Consider the following 20,569-nt stretch of genomic DNA (forward strand, 5'->3'; position numbering starts at 1 on the left):
CTCATTTCTGAAATGAGTTTCTTTTAAAATAGCAGATACCACTAGTGAAAATATTTCAGCATATATTTATTAAATGACTTACCTGTTACAAGCTCACAATGAAAAGAAACTAGTGTACAAATCCTTAAAATTCTGTATGAACAGAAAGTGTCATGGCATCTTAAAAGGCATGGATCTTGAGAAGGTCTTAAAGATTGTTCAGGCATCGGATGACCGTGGGAAGTGAGGTAGGGGAATGCCACATTCCACACTGCAGGATTAACATGGGCGTAGGTTCCGGGGAGCGAAATGAACTTAGTATCTTCAAGGAACCACTACGCCCCGGGATGGTAGGGAGGGGGCTGTCAGAAATAAGATTGAGCACAGAGGGTAGTGCAAGATTATGAAAAACTTTGAAAGATGGCCTTTAGCCCTCTGATATGATGGTTATGGGGTGTAATTTTTATTCAAGGGGAAGAAAAAAATGCATGCTTCTCACCCAAACATCAGGACATTCTGTTCTTCTGTGATTGTGCTTTGTGAAAATGTTCTCCTGCAAAAAAAGAAAGAAAAAGAATGATTAAGGGAAAAACATACTAGAGCCACATTCATTTCAGCTCCACTGAAAACACAGCAGGAGAAAGTAGCTGTGTTTGCCAAACTCCAGAAAGAGACACAATTGATGGGGGGTGGGGAGAGGGGAGGGTGAGGCAGGGAGTGGGAGATGAGGAGGAGCAGTTCTGCGTTGTTTTATTCCCCCAAGAAGATATTGTAAATAATGGAGAGGTATCGTACATGGAAGGGGAAATTACTCTGACAGGGCCCTTTTAGCGAGGAAAATGGAACTAAATACACGTTCCATTATTCCTGATCTTTCATTCAACTCTCCATTTACATGGGGGCTTCCCGGAGCTGATGTTTCGCTTTTGCTGTCATAAGTAGTCATTGACTGGAGCCGATCATTTCGAAATAACGGCCTGCAACTCTTCCACTGTCGTGATTAACACAGAGTAATAATTATTAACCACACTGTAACTGCAGAGGAGAGGGGGGACGGCTGCCAGGTTGCCCTGCTTTTCTGAAGCCAGGAAAGTTCCCTGTCATTCCACCAGGGGGGGGTGATGTCCTGGAGAGACCACAGAAGGCTTTCTGCTGGCTTCTCCAGGAGACCAGGAGCTGGGGCTCCCGCACCCTGGGCAATCGCCAAGGCTGAGATTGCTGTCATATCAGGACCTTGTGCAACAATGCAAAAGTAGGAATTCCACAAGAAAAAGCTTGAGGGATGGGGGAAGAAGAGAGAAGGTAAAGAGACACCACAGAATTGTCCTATGCCCTTGGCCTTCGAAACACCAGGAAATATTGTCAGCTGAATGGATTGAAGGGGCTATAGCCACCTGTGACTCAGAAAGGTTCGTAACACCAGAGCCCTGAACGGGAGCGTTTATCAAAGGCAGGCAGAGAGAGAAATCATCCGACTTGAGACAATTCAAAGGCAAAATCCTATTTCTCAGCTCTGTCCCTGGATTGCACTCCCTCGTTGATTTTTTAGGCAGTGAGTTTCTCAGGCATTAAAAGAAGCCTTTTTTTTTTTCTTTGGCATCAACATCCTTCCTCTGTTCTCCAAGGAGAGAGTTGGAAGGGCGGCAGCATGACAGGCTGGCAGTTGTGCTGGGGAGTAGAGGGTGCATCAAAGCTAATTCCTGCTTTTTACAGGTGGGGAAACCAAGGCCAGAGGAGGGAAGGTGACCTATAGGACGTCACACTGCCAGGGAGTGCAGTCAGGAATCAAACCCAGGTCTCCCAAAACCCAAGGTGGAATTTTTTTAGTTCTGTTTTTTTTGTTGTTGTTGTTATTAATGGAGACAGCAGCCCTCGTCCTATCAGCATTGATTCTGAGTCAAAAGAAACCATTCCAGAAAATCAGTGCTGTAGCCCCAGAGAGAAAGAGGAGGAAAGCCAGAAGGCAATGATGGAGAAAGAGAACTGCTTTTGCTGATCTTTCTTTTCCGTCCCATACAGCACTCATAATCCCCGGCAAGAGAGTATTTCACAAAAGAATCACAATGAACTTAATATTAAACTGACTAAGAGGGGAAACCGAAACATGGACCTTTCTTTCTAGGAATTCGAAACTCAGAATATGGAAAACATTGTTAATGTAGCCATTAATTGTTTCATGATGTCAGCGCTGATGCAGTTGATTCCTGCCTGCCCAGCGCTCGTGCCACTCCTGGATTTTTCTTTTCAGATGCTAGTAATTCACGCCCTGTCCTAAATTTATAGCATGGGGGCAGGCACTGTGGTTTGCACCTGGATGCCAGGATATTTGATTTGCTTAGGCAGGTGTTTGTTTATTTTTGCATGGAGTGATGGACTTCACTCTGCCAGCCTCCTTCCCGGAGTAAGGTCCCACCCACCCCTGCAAGGCCTAGACCAGCCTTCACCTGTCTAGCTTGAGGCCTCCTAGACACCCCCAGCCTGCTGCTCGGCATTGCCTTACAGTAGACCAGAGACAGGCCCCCAGAGCAGGGACTGGCTTTTCAAACCAGCCCCTGTTCATCACTCTTGTCACACTCAGGGCTACAGTCCCAGGGAGAACCTGGCACCATGTTAGGTACTCCAGATATGAGTCAGGAAAGAGAAGTTGGAGGCTGGGGGCTTAATGGGCTGTCCCTGAAGAGCTTGCAGTCAGAAGAAGGAAGAAATTCTTCTGCTATCATTCTTGTCTTTCTTTCTCCCTTAATTAGGAGGAACTGTGAGTTCAATTCTGTTGGGGTTTGTAGGGCACAGATGCAATCAAGGCGAAGTCAGACACTGGCTTTTTGCTCACCCGGCTCCCCGTGGATTACCACAAAGACCGACTGGCATGTTCTCTCTAAGGGGTGGGGGTGACACGCGTTGCACCCAATTATCCCATTATTTTGAAAGGCAGGCGTGGCCACATATGTGGTGTTGTACAGGGCAGAGGTGACAGAAGCTAGTAGAGATTTGCATGTATTGGCAACTTCTTTCCTACAGGCCAATTCTCATTGTTAAACACACACCCCCTATAGAATAGAGGAGAATTGAGCTCATTAGTATGATTGTTTATAAAAATCATGAAAACAATGACAACAACATGCTCTCCTTTGTAAGAGAAAATGACACTCCTGACCCTCGGCAGAACTAAAGCTCTGCGATGCTTTGCCTGATTCATGATGAGTCTGGGGGCATTCTCCTATGGCAGGGGCTCCAGGTCCTTGGCCGGGGAAATGCTAAGCAGCAGGATGAGGCCTGTTGCTTCCCACTTACTGGCATTCGAACTCCCACATTGATGGGCCCCCACGCTTTCATCACTTTCTCCTCTTCAGAAAAGGGCAAAATTAGAGAAAACGGGTGCCAGATCAGCCTGCATTCACATTCTGACGATACCACACACTACCTATGTGACCTTAGGACCATCAGTTGACTTCTTGATCATCAGTTTCAGCATCTGTAAAATGGGATGATAAACCAGGCATGCTGGCTCACACCTGTAATCCCAGGGCTTTTGGAGAACGAAGCAAGAGGATCATTGAGCCCAAGAGTTTGAGCCTACAGTGAGCTATGACCACACCACTGCACTCCAGCCCGGGCAACAAAGCAAGACACTGACTCAAAAAAAAAGGAAGGTGGGTGATAATAGCTACTTAATTACCTTGTAAGATTAGAGTTGTGAGGATTAGGATTAGCACAGAGTAGGAATTCAATATATTTTAACTTTTACCATTTTATTTTGATAATTATGGGCAACTGAAGAAAAGGTATTGTTTTGTCTCAATGAAGATGCTGGGACAAAATGATTACTTCCTATCAGTTCTGTGAAGTTCTGATCTCAAAACAAATAAATGGCACTGATTTTGTCCAGTCTTATCCCCACCCCAGAAAGCCCTGGCAGGCCTGCCCAGGAGATATTGAGCCCTCAGAAAGCCTTAGCAATCCAACTGTAGTTCTGGCAGCAACTGTCCTCTGAACCAGGTTGGGCATCAAAGACAGGAGGTCAGTGACTCAGCACAGGCGAGGACTTCCTGGCCAGTGAGGGCTGCTGAGCAGGGGTGGACCCCAAAAGCACATTCGCATAATACATCTCAGCCCATGAGGAATGGGGCCATGCTAATTCTTATGCAATCACAGCGTGTTCTCCAAGGCACCTCAGCCACCCCTCTCTTCTCTTGCTGCCTGAGAGGGTGTGGGTGTGTACGTGGGCTGCTTAGTAATGAGGACCAACTCCAACATGGATGTGCTTTGTGATTCCGTAGTGGAAGGCTGGTGGACAGAATCTCTTTTTCTCTGCAGCATTTTTGAGTGGAAGAATAGGAGAGAAGGAAGGACCCCGAGGTGATGGACAACAGTGGCCCCATAAGCAAAGGGATATTTCTGGTGAGCCCAGCTGTTTTTCCTAGAAAACCAACCAAGAGAAGAACTGCAGTTGTACAGTTGGGAAATAGGTTTGCCTCCGGATGGAACTTTCAGGTTTTAAGAAAACATTCCCATGCATTTGTATAATGCTTTCTAGCTACTGAAGCTCTTTCCTAGTCAGCATCTTGTAAGACACGAAATGCAAGGGACATTATTCCACTTTATAAAGGAGGAAACCAAGGCACCAAGAGATTTAGTTTCTCCTTTGGGGGGATTCTTTTAGAAAAAAATAAGAGAGGAAGGCCCTTTTCCTGACCCTTAGTGCTAGGAATAGAGTAAAAGAAAAGTCCTGAGCCTCAGCCTTCACCTTCCATGCCTGGAGTCCAGTTGTCCACACTTCCCTCCCACACCCCTCCCCTGAAGCCTTCTGACCTTGCAAATGCCAGAGCCTTGCAAACTGTTCCAGGGACCTATTTAAGTAGGTTTGGGACTGTAGTTGCCTGGGCTTCACAGAGAATATTCTTCTCCCAGAGCAACACACTAGATGGATGGAGGAGGGGAGGGAGGGTTAGGGAAAGAGGACGAGGTATACAGGGACATAAGCTCTGCTCGTGGGAGGTTTAGTGAGAAAGGAGTGAAATCCTGCCTTGTTTGATTTGGAGCCTTAACAGGCTTGCTACTGTTTAAAGTACACAGGAAAGTGGGATTTGTGAAGGGAGGAGAGGGGAGGGGAGGGGAGGGGAGGGTGACGTCTTTATGAATGGTACTGAGAACCCCGGAGCAGGTGCCCTGTTCCTGTGTCCTGGGCTGCCGGCCCCGTTGCCTGGGCTGAGACCCACCACTCTGGCATCCCGCAGTCTCTCTATTCCATTCACAGGACTTGGCCCACACACTCCAGTCTGGCCTGTCAGACCAATCCCTTTGTTCCTAACAATGTAGGGCATAAGGGGAGGCTGCTCTGCTGCTGGGGTTGCCTGACAGCATCTGCTGGATGAAGGTGAGGTGCCTGGTAGGGAGACAGAAGGGACCACATTCCTGCCTGTCTATAGTGGCAAGCCCGGGCTCAGGGCAAGTGAAAGATGACATGCATCTTAGAGCAGAGACCAGTCAGCTTGGTGGTGGCATCAGTAGTCTCAACTTTGGGAGCCAGATACAAACTGGGCAACAGCCAGTGCACCATCCAAACATTGCCCTCTGACACTGGCAAGCAGGAGCTCCCTTGGCTCCCAAGCACAGGTCCAGGCACACATCCTCCTGAGACCACCTCCCAGCCAACTCAAGGCACCGTAAATATATGCATGCACACACTTGCAGGCAGCATTCCCATGCTAAACACTGATAGCTTGCCACCCCCCACCTCTAAGGGGAACAGACTTGATGCTGAAAGCCTGCCAAAGTGTGGCTGGCTTCCAGTACCAAAAATACCTCCTGTGATCCGAGGGGCTACTGTACTGGCATCTATTTGTGGGGCTGGAGCTGCTGCTGTGACAGAAAAGACTTCCCCTGGGGATGGGCTAGCTGCCCATTTGGGCCTGTACTCCCCAAAGCCTAAGAGCTTGCTTTCCAGGGCCAAGGCCTGCTCCCAGCCTGGGAAATGCAGGTGGGAGCAGCTTAGCCAAACCTGTCTTCCACAGGGGAAATATTCATTCTTCACAGGAAACATTCTGTGGCATTCCAGAATGCTGGTGCCCTGGCCTCTCCTACTTCTCTCATTCTCTTGCTTAAGTAATCCATCGAGTTTCTTAGTTTGCTTCTTTGACAAGCAAAGAAGAGGCCTCGGGCCTGGAACAAGAATGCAGAAGTGACAAATGACTTTCAAGGTGAGGTTCCATGAATGTCTTGACTAGGGAAGGTAGGTAGGTTGGGGTGAATGGAGAACCCTGTTGAGTGTGCTACGATTTTCCAAAGATGAGAATTTGGCATAAGATAAACATTTCCCCATTCATTATTTTGTTCATTCATTTGATAAATATTTGTTAAATATCTACAGCCTGCTCACAAATGTGTTGCACTACGTCTATCCTTCCAGATGGAAATGAGGATAAACTACAAGGCCTTGACAGAGGACTGGTCAGTCCCCAGGGGCTGTGGGTCTGACATCGGATGGACAGAATGAAGAGGAATATAGTGAAGGCCAGAAACATACAAGAAAACCGGAAACCTCAGAAAGAGATGGATCTGAGGGTATAGAATCTGTAGGGTTATTGCCATGCTTTCTTTAAAAATATGTGCCAAAGTAGTAATTATGAACTATGTATAGTTCTATTAAAGGAAGAAATTTAGAAAATTTGCTCTTCATAAATATTTGCATAATAAATGAATGAATACCCAGATCAAAGGGAGAAGGTGAATGAGCAGATGTAAAGACCAGAGGTTCAGGTATACCACTGTTGTCTCAGACGATGTCGAATCTAAATATGAACCCAAGGTTTTTTGTTTTTTTTTTTAATTTCTCAGAGCATGTTATTATAATTAGATGTTTAGCTAATAAGATCCATATTTATTCTAGCCTATTAGGACTAAATATAACAACAATCTTTCCATTTCGATGATACTATTAATTCTTCCAACACTCTTACATATATCTATTTTAACTCCCCCAGCTGTCTGGAGAGTGAAGACAGAAATTCCCATCTTACAGATGGACAAACCATGGCCTAGAGAAGTTAGAGGTACTTCATCAAGGTACCTCCCAGTAGATCAAGTTAGCGCTCTTTCCATTGCTATGCTGACCACAGGCTCTTCCATAGTCTCACAGGACTCAGATCTTAGACCCTGTTCAGTGGCAATGTGGAATCTGGATGGCATCGTGACACCCTGTCAGCCGCAATGTGTTCTCCCGCCTGTGTTCCCTCTTTCTCTCCCTTTATTCAGGAAACAGAGCGGAGGCGTGGGGGTAAAAGATGGGGTGAGTGGAGGAGTCTGTTTCATTTTATGCTTCCTTGCTCTTCATTCTAGGATTTATTTCTGGACCACAGAAGTGGGGCTGGAGGGGTGTATGAGAAAATTATTTAAATTGTATCATAATCTTCCCAAGATGTGATTAAATTGAGGCATGGAGAAGAGAGGTGACCTCTTCCAGAGTTAGACAGCACTTGATTTAGAACCAGAGGGCCCTAATTTTCAGCTTGGAGCTTTATCAATTAGATGTCTCCAATCCTACCACTGCTGGTCTTAGGTGTAGCTGGCCAGACTCCATGAACAAATGGGGGAAGTGTTCCAAAATCTTCTAGCATCTTCTTCAAATCATCTTTCTTAAGAAATTGTGGTTTAGATTCTGTCTACCCAGAGATAAAGGGATCGACTAGACTGTCTGCATGGGGAGACAAGATCTACTTATAAAAATAAATAAATAATAATACAGGGTAAATATGATAATTTATTGGTGTGTTACCAACAATAAATGAATGCTCTTAAAGAAGTTTGAAGGAAATAACAAGTATGGATCAGGCAAAACAGCTTAGACAGATTCTTTGTGGCTCCACAGGACAAAACTAGCAGGAACCAGTGAAAGTTACAGGAACGCAAATTTCAGCTAATTACAATGAAGGACTTTTGAAGAATTAGCTGATTTCTGCAGATACTGGAGGAAAGCCTGGATCCCCCAGTCCTGTATTGAATGAACGATTGTTCGAGATGACTGGTTAGTCTAGATTTCCTTTTCTTCTTCCTCTCTTTCTCTCTCTCTCTTTTTTCTGGCTCCCTTTCTTCATCCCTCCCTCCCTTCCTTTCTTCTGCCCCTACTGCTCTAAGAATTTCGTGCAATTGCTTTTAGGTTTTCTGTAGTGATTTATATTGTTTTTTCGATTTATACCACTGAGGACTGTGGCCACGAGAGGGCAGTAGAGGAAGCTTAACAGAGTACTTGGACAGGAGTAAACTCGTGTGCGCTCTAATCGCGAGCAGGGACTACGCAGACCCTGCGAACTCGCTGGGGTCCAGCTTGCAGGCCCCTTCCGAAAAGCAGTGTTTAGAAGCTGCAGAGTTACTGAGACTGTGTAGCAAGGCATCAGTGGCCTTGACGGCACCGAGGCATTGTCGTCCAGAATCCTGAAACCTCTCACCTTAGGTTATTAAAATAAGTTATCTTATCGCCACCCCTCTGATTCCCCTGGCAAAAAGATTCTCTGAATTGGATATAGAAAGCTCTTCTCCCGTCCCCAATGCCCCCATCCAAGTCGGGACTTATCAGATGCCCAGGATCCCTATCAGGGCTGGAAGCTTGAGATTCAATTCAGAGCAAGGTTCATCTTCTCGTTGCAATAATAATAACAACAACAACTTCAAGCCTTATTTGACAGCTTGCTGGCTTTTTTTTTTTTTTAATTTACAAGAAGAGGAAATTTGCTCCCACAAATTCTAGGACTCTAGTCTCAACCCCATCAGACAAGCCCCGTTCCTCCCCGCTCACCCCTCACTCAAAGATCAAGAGGGAGGTGTGCAGGATGTGCGCGGTGACAGGTGATGCGAATGGCGGGGGAGTCCCTGTCCCTACTGCCCTCACCCACTCTTCCTGTGTCCTGAGCTCCCTGCTAACCCCAACGCTCGACCTTCTATCTCCACCGGGGGCTAAACCAGCTGGGTTCGCAAGGCCCTACTCGAATTCCCGGGCCCTGGTAGCATTTTCCTTGCCCCCTTGGCTACTTAAGGTGGCCAATGGGTCCGGGCTGAGCTGGGCGCAGGACAGGCAGCGGAGCGGCCTCCGGATGCCAAACCTGCTTCTCCTTTGTTGACAGCTTGCGGAGGAGGAAGTCCGCGCGGGCGGGGGAGGGGGCACGGGGCTGGCTGTGGCGGGCGGTGCCAGCAGCGGGCGCGGCCCCAGCTCGGGCGGCCGCGGCCGGCGGGGAGGGGGTTAACGCGCGCGGCCTCTATGATAATGAGCTGCATGGTAAAATAGGGAGGCCGGCGCTCAGGGCTCCGCCGCCGCCGCTGCCGCCGCCGCCGCCGCCACCGCGGGAGCCAGAGCTGCCGGGCTGAGAGGCATCCGGGCCAGACTGGAGCGGGAGGGCAGCGGAGCGCAGTTGCTGAGAATTTTTCAGCCGAGAGGGCGAGCGATCCGGAGAGAGACCCCGCGAGCTTGGGAACGGTAGGCAGCGCTAGCGCCGCAGCCGGCGGAGCAAACCTCGAAATAGATCTGGAAAGCCAGGCTCCCGGAGGAAATGGGACTGTGAACGAACCGGAGAGCAAGAAGGGAAGGAAGCGCCGGGATTGCTGATGTCAGAGGAGCCCGGAAAGTCGCGCTGGAAAAATCTGAAGACAGCTGGGGCTCTGCTTCTTCCCCGCGAGAGACACCGCCGGCCACCCCCACACGCCCCCTCGGCGCCTCCGGGTGCCCCCCGCGAGCCGGCGACAGCGCCCAGCCGGGCTGCTGCGGGGCGACGGAGGACTGAGGGGCGCGCGGAGCGGAGACCGCGGGGCGACTTCAGGAATACAGATAAGTGGCTGGTGGCTTGACGTGGATTTTAATGAATTTGGACTCCATGTGGATTTGGTCTTCTCCCTGATTCCGAGCTGCAGGCAGGGAGAGGGGCCTCGCGCCGCCCTCAGCAGCCGGCGGCCGAGGCAGACGGAGCGGGGACGGAAGGACAGACCGACGTCGCCGAGCTGGGTAAGCGGCGGCTGGGCCGGGCGCTCGGAGTCGGCAGCGCCTTCAGCCTTCTCCCCACAGGCGCGCACACCCGTGGCGGCTTCTCCCGCACCCGCCTCTTTGGGGTCCCGGCCCCAGGCAACCGGGCTCGGCCGCGGCGGGCGAGTCCCCGTGTGGGCTCGGCCACTTTCGCGGGCCGGAGCGCGGCGTGCGCGCGATCTCAGGCTCACTGGAGCGGGTGCCTCCCGCCCAGGGCTTCCCGGCCGGCAGCCCGCAGGCTTCCTGGCCGTGGGCTGAGGGCGGCAGCAGCGCTCCGCGGCGCGCCTCCACCGCGCACCTGCCGGCGCTCTGCGGCTTTGGGGAGCTCGGGGCGGCAAGGCTGTCCCGAGAGCTGCAGCCCAAAGAGGGCCTCGGTGGCACCAGCGAGACAACCCAAAGCCACAGTGGCCAGCGATCGATTTGGGGGCGTTCACTCCAGTGCCAGAGTCCCTGGTGGCCGCCGGCTGTCCCTTCAGATCCGGGACTGGAGATCAGGGGAAGGGGAAAACATCATTTGCGCGGGTTCCATGAGGCTCAGGGAGAGATTCCCAGGCACTGAATGGGTCTGAGTGTTTCATCTCCCGGGACTCCCTTTGCGGTGTATCGCCCAGCAGGGGTCCAGCTCCATAGTTTGAGGACCACGCGAGTGCTGGGGGTTGAAATGGGAGTTTGCTTAGGGTCCCAGAGGCTCCTTATGAACCATTTGAGAATATTTCCTTCCATGTGCTCTTTCTTGCCCCACCCCACAAGTTAGGTAGGGATCCTGGAAAATTCTAGCCCTTTTTATCCATCCCACAGGTAGTCTCTATAATACCAATCATGGTCTAGATGCCCAGAGAGTCACCAGAAACTACCATTCTAGGTCCCCGAAAAAGTGTCCACCTGTTTGGAATGACCCTTGCCCTAGTGAGACCTACCTACTCAAACTCAGCTCTGCTCAGGAGGGATAGAAATAATGGGGGAGAGGAAGTTGGATAAGAGATTTGAGGTTCTAGGTCAGCAAGGGTCTAGAAATGAGAGCCCCAGGAGGTGGGCAATGGAAATATGAACAGGATTCCTGTAGGAATCTAAGATGTTAGAGTGACAGTGGCACATCATAGAAGGTGCGCAAGGGACATGAAGGCAGGATCAGTTTGAGGGGATTGGGACTGCCAATCACAGCTTGAGGCAGTCACTTGGGGGCCCATTGGCTTGGAGGAACCCACAGAAATTTGGGGTCACATTCATTTCCTTCCATTCACGTGCCCAGTGGACAAGGCTTATGAGCAGCAGGCCAAGATGAATATCTTGGCTGGCCTGGGCTGGACACTTTGAGAGCACGAGTCAGGTTTAGCTCTCCCCTCTCCCCACACAATAGCAGTCTCCCTCCTTTGCTGGGCTTCTTTCCTAGACATTGAAACCTCACTGTTCCCTCTGGGTTGACTTTGGATTCTGGGGCCTTCTACTGAGTGACAGAGCCCCAGGAAGAGATAACCTTGGCTGGAGGAATTCAGCTATTCCTAACTGAAATGCACAACTTTTATGCAATGACCCCAGAAAGCTCCCAGAGTTTCTTGCAGCCCTCTCCCCTCTGACCTCCAGGCAAGAAAAGAGAAGAATTCATTAACTTCCCTCTCTCTTCACAGAGAACCATTTGAACTAATTACCTGGGATCTCTCCTCAGTGGTGTCCTGGGGGCGGAAGGGGCAGTGAGGAGAAAGGGTAGGGAACCAAGGAAACAGAGTGGAATCTGTGAAAATACCCTAGCGAGGTTGTTTTTCATTCCCCTTCTTCCACCCGGCATCACCACCAACCCCTCCTCATCCCGGAACTTGCCCCTGCTGCCACCACCCAGCATTACCTAAAGGAGTTATTTCCCTCCACTCTGCAGCTGAACCTCTTCAGGGACCCGCTGATAAAGGGAGGGCAATGCAGACTGACCTCTCTGCTCCCTCACTGTCCTCAGCAAATTGCATTAGGATGGGGGCAAATTGGCTTGCAAAGCAGTTAAATGGAAATGACATTTGGAGCGATGTGCAGGGAAGATGCTGAAGAGCAGCAGTGGTAAAGTACCAGGAGATCTCCTCTACTCAGGGACCATGAGTCTGCCAAGGAAATCCCAGCTGGTCCTTCTTTTTGACAGGGCATAAGGACAGGGGTCCCTCGAAGCTTGGAGCAGGACGGGGGACTGGCTAGCTTTTCAGCCCAAGTCTAAATGAAGAGTATGGCAGTGTCTTACGTCCATCACCCAAAACCATGCCATTACAAGGTTGGTGGCCCCCCTTTCAGAGCTGGTCTGAATACCTACCCCTGTCTTCAGAGCACCAGGGGAGCATTTACCCTGCAACTCTCTTGACCATCAAAAGCTGCAGATGCGGTGAATGTAAAAGTTCATTCACCATCTGTTTTACTGAAGTCTGCACTTAAAATGAGGTTAAAAAGAAAGCACTCAAAGAACAGCTACCTGTTTCCTATTTACAAATACTTCTGATTACTCAGCTAATCTTTATTTCATGGGCAGGTTATAAGAAAACACAGGAGCAGGAGGCGAAACCAGTGACATGGTTAAATATACAAGGCAGCAGCTGACAGCAGCCTAAACTCACCACTTTAGGTGCTATGAAATATTTATGGTGCTGGAGTTGTCACTGTTTGGGGGTTTAATAGTTTCTATCCTACCTTATCTTCTATGATTGCCTCCCTAAGATATAGGGTTTGGTGTGGGGGAGGCAATTCCTGTCTCCAACAGCACCTCCCCACCACCACCAGCTGTCTCCCTGCATTGCCACACAGCTGTCTCCACACACACGAACTGAGGCACAATATACTTCTGTCCATCATGGCAAATGGAGAGGCAAGGAGCGCCTAGCCAGCCCCCCACCCCCCACCCCCATTCTGATCATAAAGAGACTGCAGCATTGTGTTACAGTCTGTTAACTAGAAATAATTCAGGACTGTCCATAGGGAAACTGGTAGAAACAGGCTTTGAGGTGCTGGGAGTTTTACAGCTCATGTGCATTCCCCCTTCAGCCCCAGTCACCACCGCCCCACCCAGGGGCAGTCTGTTATCAATTCATTATATGTGAATATTCTATTTCTACCCTTCACATATGTTCAGTTCAAACAATGATGAATGGAACCGGTTCCCTTAACAGTTTTTTCACTTCGTTACAAAGATTTCATGCCTGATTAGAGTAAATGAGGGGTGGGTGTGCATCCACTTCTTTTTTGGTCATTTCTAAAGGTGAGCCCTGTGGAGACAGAGAGAAAGGCAGTTCTTCCCAGGGTCAAACAGCTGGTCCCAAGGCGCGAGGGAGGGATGGCTGGTAAGAAGAGCATACCCCCGTCCTCCTGGGCTTAGCCCTCAGGCTCTCCTGGGCCTCATTCCCTAGCATTTGGGCATATGGAACCTCTTTATCTAGCTCCACACTGCTCCATCTGGAATTGGAGGGCAGAAATAGAGGCGAGAAAGTTCTTTGTTGGGGGGCAGGGTCCCTGCTGGGTAAGAGTGTAAGGGGAGATGAGGAAGGAAGGGTGCAGAGCTGAAAGAAATGGCTGAGGCCTGAGCAGTGCAAAAGTTCTCTGCTCCTACAGTTGGTTAACCATTAACCGCCTTCCCTGCCCCAGTTCTGTCTCCCTCTTGGGTGAAAGAATATCTCTGGGAAACTCAGAGGACCAGCAGGTGTTCCCCCATCTCCCCCCTCCTCACCCCAGCTTAACATTCGCTCTGTCTCCACTGTCCTGCCACAGCCCCAGGCTCAGCCTCTGACCCCTACTCACCTCTTCCTCACCTTCTTCCCCTGCCCTAGCATACTCTTCCTACCCACTGCCAGTTGTCCTTTTACCCAGGCATTGCCAGTTGTTTGCAGGGCAGGGTGTGTATAAGAGACTGGGAAGCAGGCAGGGAGGTGGGGAGAAGCTATTGAAGGGAGCGACTGGCTTCACACAGGATTTGGAGCAGGAGCTCTGAGCTCAGGTTATAGACAGCTCTATAACCACTAGGATTTTCCTAAAGCTTCTCACTGTGGATCTGGCTTGTGGATGGCTGTTTTGGCCCTTTGAGGTGAGTCCATGTGGTCCAAGTCCTTCCCAAGGCATTCCTAGCGAGTCAGACCTGGAATCCTGAACGTCAGAGGAAACCAGCGGGTGGATGGAAGATGTAGATCAAGATACAGGAGCAAAGGCACATGTGGAAAGACAGAAGTCAAGATATGGGCACAGGCGCAGATAAATGGAGAGAGGGAGGGAGACAGCAAGGGAAGATAAAGACAGAGAGACTGACAGTGTGAATGGGGGCAGACAGAGCTCAGAGCGAACATAAAGAGAAAGTGGGAAAGAGAGCCTTGCAGGCAGAAGGGGGTTTTCTGAATCTTCCCGGGCCAGGGAGGCTCCTGGCTGAACTGGGAAGCCGAAGTAGCAGGTTATCTCCACTAGAGGGGACTCTTGAAAGCCAGGCTTGGCCCAAAACAGTGGCTTTTGTGTGTGTGTGTGTGTGTGTGGTTTTCTTTTAGAAGAAAAAAATTATTAATAGATGAGATATATTCGAAACTTCCAGCTGTCACTTCCCAGAGACCACAACTGGTAGGGTCCTATTGCCAGTGAGACCTTTGGGCCTCTGTCTGTTTGCAGAGGATGAGAAGGCGCCTGCAGCATTAAGCAGGGGTGCATGGGTTGTGAGCAGCTCCGGAGAGGCCTGCCCCAACAGGTCACGTCTAGGGGTGGGTGGCAGGGAGGGAGTGCATTCTCAACTTAATAGGCAGTCCAATCTGCTGGCTGGCCCGCCAAAAGGCCCTTGCCAGTTCTTATCAGCAACAGAAGTTTCTGGCCCATCCCCGAAGGGCCTTTACATGCCTTCCCATCTCTCAACTCCCTAAATGCAGATTTTTGAGACTCTCAGGTGGTAGCAAAACTGCTCCTGAGACTTTTTTTTTTTAAAGACCTTTCAGGAACTGCATGCATGTCAACGTTGTATCACTGATTTAATCTTTTTCTTCATATTCTCTGTGGGAGTCTTTCTCTGAATTAGAATTCCCCCTTTCATTTCAGCAGAGGACAATATTGAGAGACAGTGGAGTCCAGAGGCTTTTCTCATCTAAGGAGATAATAACTGCCTAAAAGGGGCATGGAAAAATATTGAAGTTTTGGGATGGGCAGGAGGCCAGAGCTTAGCAGCGTCTCTTCCGATCTGATGGCATCCCCTGATAGTTCATCTTGGTTTGCTCTAGCTCAGATGTACCTGGAGGTCAGGGCAGGGGGAAGGGAGGATAGAGAAAAGAAAGAAGAAAAACAAGATAAATGTATCGTGTTATGAAAGTTTAATTCTGCTTTTCTTTGGCTAAAATTACTCTGAGAGTGAGAGATAAAAGGCAGTGGAGTTGCCCTTGGAAAGTTCAAGTTGTCTTTCAGAGGGAAGAGGAGGAGGGATCCCAGGGCTCTGAGTGAAGAGCTGGTGAATGAGCCTGTCTCCTCCGTGCCTCCCAACACACACACATTCTCTCCGAGGCTTTGAGAAGACAGAAGCTTCTGACAGAGGAACCCTAGGCCCTCCCAGCCCTCTTGGAGGAGTTGTTCTCCCAGGCTTTCTCTTGTTCTATCTAAACAGCCTCCCTCTCAACTGCAGTATAGAGGGAGAGAAGAAGGAGAGATTCTTGCCCTTTGTACTAAACCAAGTAGGATGACACTGAAAGCGGGAATTGGAATTCATTTAAGTTTAAATAAATAGGGATCCATCATCTCTGTGGTGCCAAGAATGTGGTACCTCCCTCCTAATACAAGGATGAAAAAGTAATAGATCCTACCTTCAGGGCATTTACAGTACATTAAGGGAGTGAAGGAAGAAATTGCATAAGCCAAGTACCCCCAAATACCTGTAGTAAAAGGCAGAATGGCATTAACAATGTGTACTAGGGGGTCAGAGGAAGTGAAAGCAGAGAGCTCCTCAAAGCCTTTGCTTTAAGTCACGGGAGATGAAGATTTCCAGGAGAGACTCAGAGGTGCTGGAGAACGTCACAGTTTCCAGTGAAGAATGATTATTTAATGCCCTTGCGGGCTCCAGCCTCTCACAGCTACCCCTACTTACCCGATTTTTCCCTCATTCTTCTCTGAGGATTTTAAATGGACAGCGTTGGAGTTGTTTTCTATTAGTCAACATCCTAGAGCAAGGACTCCAGGGTGCACACTCCCAAGGGTTTTCATGTTGTATTCTATGCAAATTGCATCCCTTTCTGGTACTTCTGGAGCTGGCGTGTAGAGGCCAGTGTGGTGCCTCAGGAAATAATATTACTCATCCACATTCACATTTAAGTGTCCAGAATCCTGCTATTATGCACCTACTCTTATCTGAATGAAGTTATTAAATGGAAGGACCTGAGAGGGAAGATTTGGATTTTATCCCTACACCCTGGCTGGGCAGGGGAGTCTGTCCACTCCTCGGGCTGCCTCTGCCATGTGCTTGCTATATGGAGAAAGAGCCATTCTCTTTTAAGCTTTCTGTCCATTAAGAGGGTAGAGGGATACTAATGGAGAAAGGTTAGAAGGATGAAGATTTCAACTCAAAGAGAAGGTAGCCATTCTCTTTTAAGCTTTCTGTCCACAAAGAGGGCAGAGGGATACTAATGGAGAAAGGTTAGAAGGACGAAGATTTCAACTCAAAGATAGTCTCTAATCCTATAAAGGAAGGTCATGTTCTCCCTGCACCTTGTCTGAGGCTGGGGGAGCCACATCAGTGATGCTGTCAGGGAACAGACCCCTGCACTGGGAAATGCAGAGCTAGGGCCATACTTAGGCTTCAAGAGGCCTGTGAAACCTTGGAGATTCTATATCTTCAAGAATGATGTGGGTACATGTTGTTTTGTATTTCTGAAGAGAAGGAGTTCTTGCCCCCTCCACAATGTAAAGAACCACTAGATCCCAGTCTCTAGAACCTTTCCTAGCCGTCGTTTCCGCTTCTGCTCTGGTGGTGGAATGGGGCTTTGGATGAGGAGTTGTAACCCCAGTGCCTCTGAGTGGTAGAAAACTCAGTAAGTGAACAAGAGCACGCCAGGGACAGCTCAAAATGTCAGGGGAGCCTATGGATTGTGATTGCTCTGTGACTATGGGCAGGTCTTTTTACCTTTGAGCAGGGATTAGAGGGAGTGGCCGGCCAGGCAGCGTGCTCCACCCTTTAAGGGAGAGAGGGTGGAAGGTTCAGGAGCAGAGGAAAGGGTGAGTAGAAAAGCCCTGCCTTGCGGTGTAGAGGCAGGAGGACCAGCAGGCAGACAGAAGTGGCGAGAGGGGATGTTGCCGCTTTGAAGTGGTTTCCTGCTTCATAAAAGCGAAAGGCCTCGGCCGGGCTGGGTAAATATTACGTTGGCCTCTGACCTCCCACCTCCCCTGACTGCTCCCCCGGTTTCCCATTTTTTTCTCCTGAGGAAGAAAAATACCTGAAGGAGAAGAGCCAATTTTTTGAATTTCACTGAGAATGGGGTTCTTAGCGGGAGCCCAGCCCAAGCCGGACAGGAAGACCCAGGCTCCTTCCCTGTCCACAGACAGGAGGCCCCGTGTGAGTCAGCAAAGCTCTCGTTCCAGGTCTCTGCTCCGTGTTTTTGGGCATTGGTGTTTTCCAGGAGCAGGGCCGGCTGGGGATTGCACAGTGCCCTGACAACACCGACGCCCCACCCTCACTCCCGCTGCCTGAAACTTTCTAACAAGTCCCACCACTCTCTGTGAGATTAAAACCCAGGCTACCACGTTTTCTGTAAGACAAACACCCCACCCCCTGAGGTTTATCTGTAAATGAACAAAATTCGAGTCTACCACCCCACTCGGAGTGACCCCCCAGGGGGTCAAGTTCTTCAACTTTCTTGGCCCACAGACTTAGAGAGGAAGATTTGAACTGCATGGGGCTCCCAGCGCCCTCCTGCAGGAGGTTTAGGCCCCACTGAGATGGTTGAGAGCAGATGGTCAGGAAGAGCCCGGTGTCAGAGAGTCAAACAGGAACTAAGTGCCTGCCTTCACACTTGTAGCCCTTCCCGCTTCCTAAAGATTTCTCACCTGTTGACCAGTGCTTACCCTCCATTTGTTCCCTGGTCCCAGGAAGGAGATAAGAGGTTAGTTACGCTCTAGCAGAATTGGCTCCTGCCCCTTACCCAGCACCTTGGTTTCTCTGGCTGTATAATGGAGTGAATACTCAAGCACCCTCACTTGTCTTTGTTTCTGGAGTCAGGCCCAGGAAGAGGGTGTTAGGTAAGTTGGAAAAATGACAAGTGCTGGAAACAGGGAAAATTATTCTAAATTTTGGAACAGGTATAAAAAGCAAAACTAGGGTTATTTTCCCCCTCTCTCTCTCCAAGTTTGTTTGGAATTTTCTGAGAAAAATAAGATTTCATTTAAAGAAAATCTGTATGCTAAAGTATAAAGAGCTGACTACTTGGTGGAGATGGGAAATAGAGAAGAAAGTCAACGGTGGCCCTGCAAGGAGACTACATTCAGGGCTTGTGGTCAACGCTTAGCCAGTGGGATTGGAATTTGAATTCTGACTGTGCCGCCCTTGGATTTTTAGTGCCTTCAGAGCTCTAAGAGTGGACACGAATGACACTGTCATAGGATTGGTAGGTTGGCATTGCTATGGGAGTCAACCCTTCATGGAAGAAGAAAAGGCAGAGCTCATGGGCGTCTGGCTGCTTGGCTGCAACAGGGCTTGTATCTCTCCTGCAGAGAGAGCTCCTAGGGGCAGGGACGTGGATGGAGCAGACACATCACAAAGAGCGTTAGCAGGAGTGGAGTCCAGGAGCCCAAACTGGACCCTGGGGCTCAAGGATCATGTCCTTGGTAGTACTGATCATCGGTCAAAACATAGCAGGATGTCTGGGGAGAAGCATCAGCTGTCTTCTAGTAGGCCAAGAAGCTCCCCAAGCACCACAAGGAGACTTGTCCCTGTTGGAAGTGCAGAGTGCGGGATGGGGCCTGTGAGAGGAGAGTCCTAAACATCCCACAGCACTGTCCAAGAGCCTGCTGCAGAAAATGGGGGCAGCAAGATGCCTTGATTTCCTTTCTAAATATTATTTTTTAAGAAAGAGTTTGAATTGCAGAATAAATAGGTGTTTGGTGTAGAATACTTGGGAAATGTTTTTGAGCGTTTAATAGTAGCTTTTACCCAGGCCCTCATAGTGGATGTGAAACCCAAGTCCAAACTGGGTAAGTGCATTGCCCTGAGTCACACAGCAAGCTGCCATTCACTGCCCTCCAATTGCTAGGAGGTTTGTTTGCCCCAGCCTCACCCACCACACTCTCTTGATCTGCCCACTTAGCTACCTTTTCTCTCCAGTCTCTTGTCCCTGCACTGTGCCCAGTGACCTCCCCCATCTCTCTCTTCCTTGGTTTTGAGCAGACAGGCATCTCACGATGACGCAGTATTCCCTGTGAGAACTGACCTCTCCTCTTCTCTACCCATCTGCCGGCCCTCAGCACACACCACAGCCCTTCCATGGTGCTGGGCAGTGTGGTGTCAAAAAACTCCCCCTTTTGAATAGCTCCAACCAGCTTTCCTCCATCCACAGTAAGCCTTGATATTTGCACAGTCAATGGCTCTGGCAAGGCCAAGCTGCCCCTCCCTCCCCGAGAGGCACTGTGGGCACTGTTTGTGTTTCAGTCTCTATAGACGCAGCATTCACAACTTGAAGAGGCTGAGACAATGACCCAAGCAGCTGCCTGCAGACTGTGCTGGCTGGGAGGCGCAGAGAGCTCCGGTCTCACAAGGCTGTGAGGGAATGAGAAGCAGGGAGGGTCGGCCCAGACTGGATTTGCACATCATGCACCTGGGAGCATTCTCGGGCAGCTGTGGCTGACCTGAAGGGAATGAGGGGTGCTGGGATCCAGAGAACCTTGTCTAGGCCACCCAGTTGACGTCCACTGCATGCCCCCAGCTTCCTTGGCCAAGTTTTCCACCAACTGTGCAGTCCCTGGGGGCCTGGAAGAAAAAGCAGGGCCCTGGGGAAGCAGCCATGTCTGGCCTGGGGATGGGAAGAGGCAACATTTGTCTGCATAGAGAAAAACAGGAAGCTTCACCTGGGAGAAGAAAGGTACATTCCTTGCAATAAATTTTAAAGTTGGTGCAGCATAATTTCATTTGACTGAACAAGTGTTTATAGAATATCCATATACTAAGTATGGTAGCAGGGAGATAAGTCACTGTCCAGGTTCTTGAGGAGGTTTCAACCTGGAAGAGAGGATATGCACTCAAATCATTGTCCTACAAGTCACAAATAAGTATTGCAAAAAGACAGAAAGAGCAAGATTAGTCAGAGCTATCCCAGCCTGGAAAAGGCTATCTAGGGAGGGAATGGGCTTTACAACATTTAGGGAATCCAAGCAGAGGCTAGAAGATGGCCAGGTCTCAAGAAGAGATTCCTGCATAGAGCAGAGATATCATAGCTGATAGCTGAGGGCCCCACCCATCCTAAATTGTCTAAGCTTGAGTTTCCCTGTTTGCTGCTCAGTAAATCCAAATTCGGTGGAGGAAAAGGCTCTGTTATGAAGTGGAGTGTCAGGTCCATACAGTCGAATTACAAAGTAAGTAAAGTTGGTTCTCACACCTTCAGGACTATGGCAGTCTCCTCTGAGCAGGGTGCC

General features: G+C 49.6%; 1 protein-coding gene across 1 annotated transcript in view; it reads left to right on the plus strand.

Annotated features, from left to right (window-relative positions):
• Positions 1-9,233: 9,233 nt before the first annotated feature.
• The window catches only part of PLXNA2 (plexin A2), a 222,361-nt gene continuing 211,025 nt past the window's right edge, over positions 9,234-20,569 (plus strand). Inside the window, exon 1 of the mRNA XM_003893167.4 lies at positions 9,234-9,964. The gene's annotated coding sequence lies outside the window, so the exon portion shown is untranslated. The remainder of the gene's footprint in view (positions 9,965-20,569) is intronic.

Source organism: Papio anubis, chromosome 1 (assembly GCF_008728515.1).
Source record: "Papio anubis isolate 15944 chromosome 1, Panubis1.0, whole genome shotgun sequence".
Taxonomy (NCBI): Eukaryota; Metazoa; Chordata; class Mammalia; order Primates; family Cercopithecidae; genus Papio; species Papio anubis.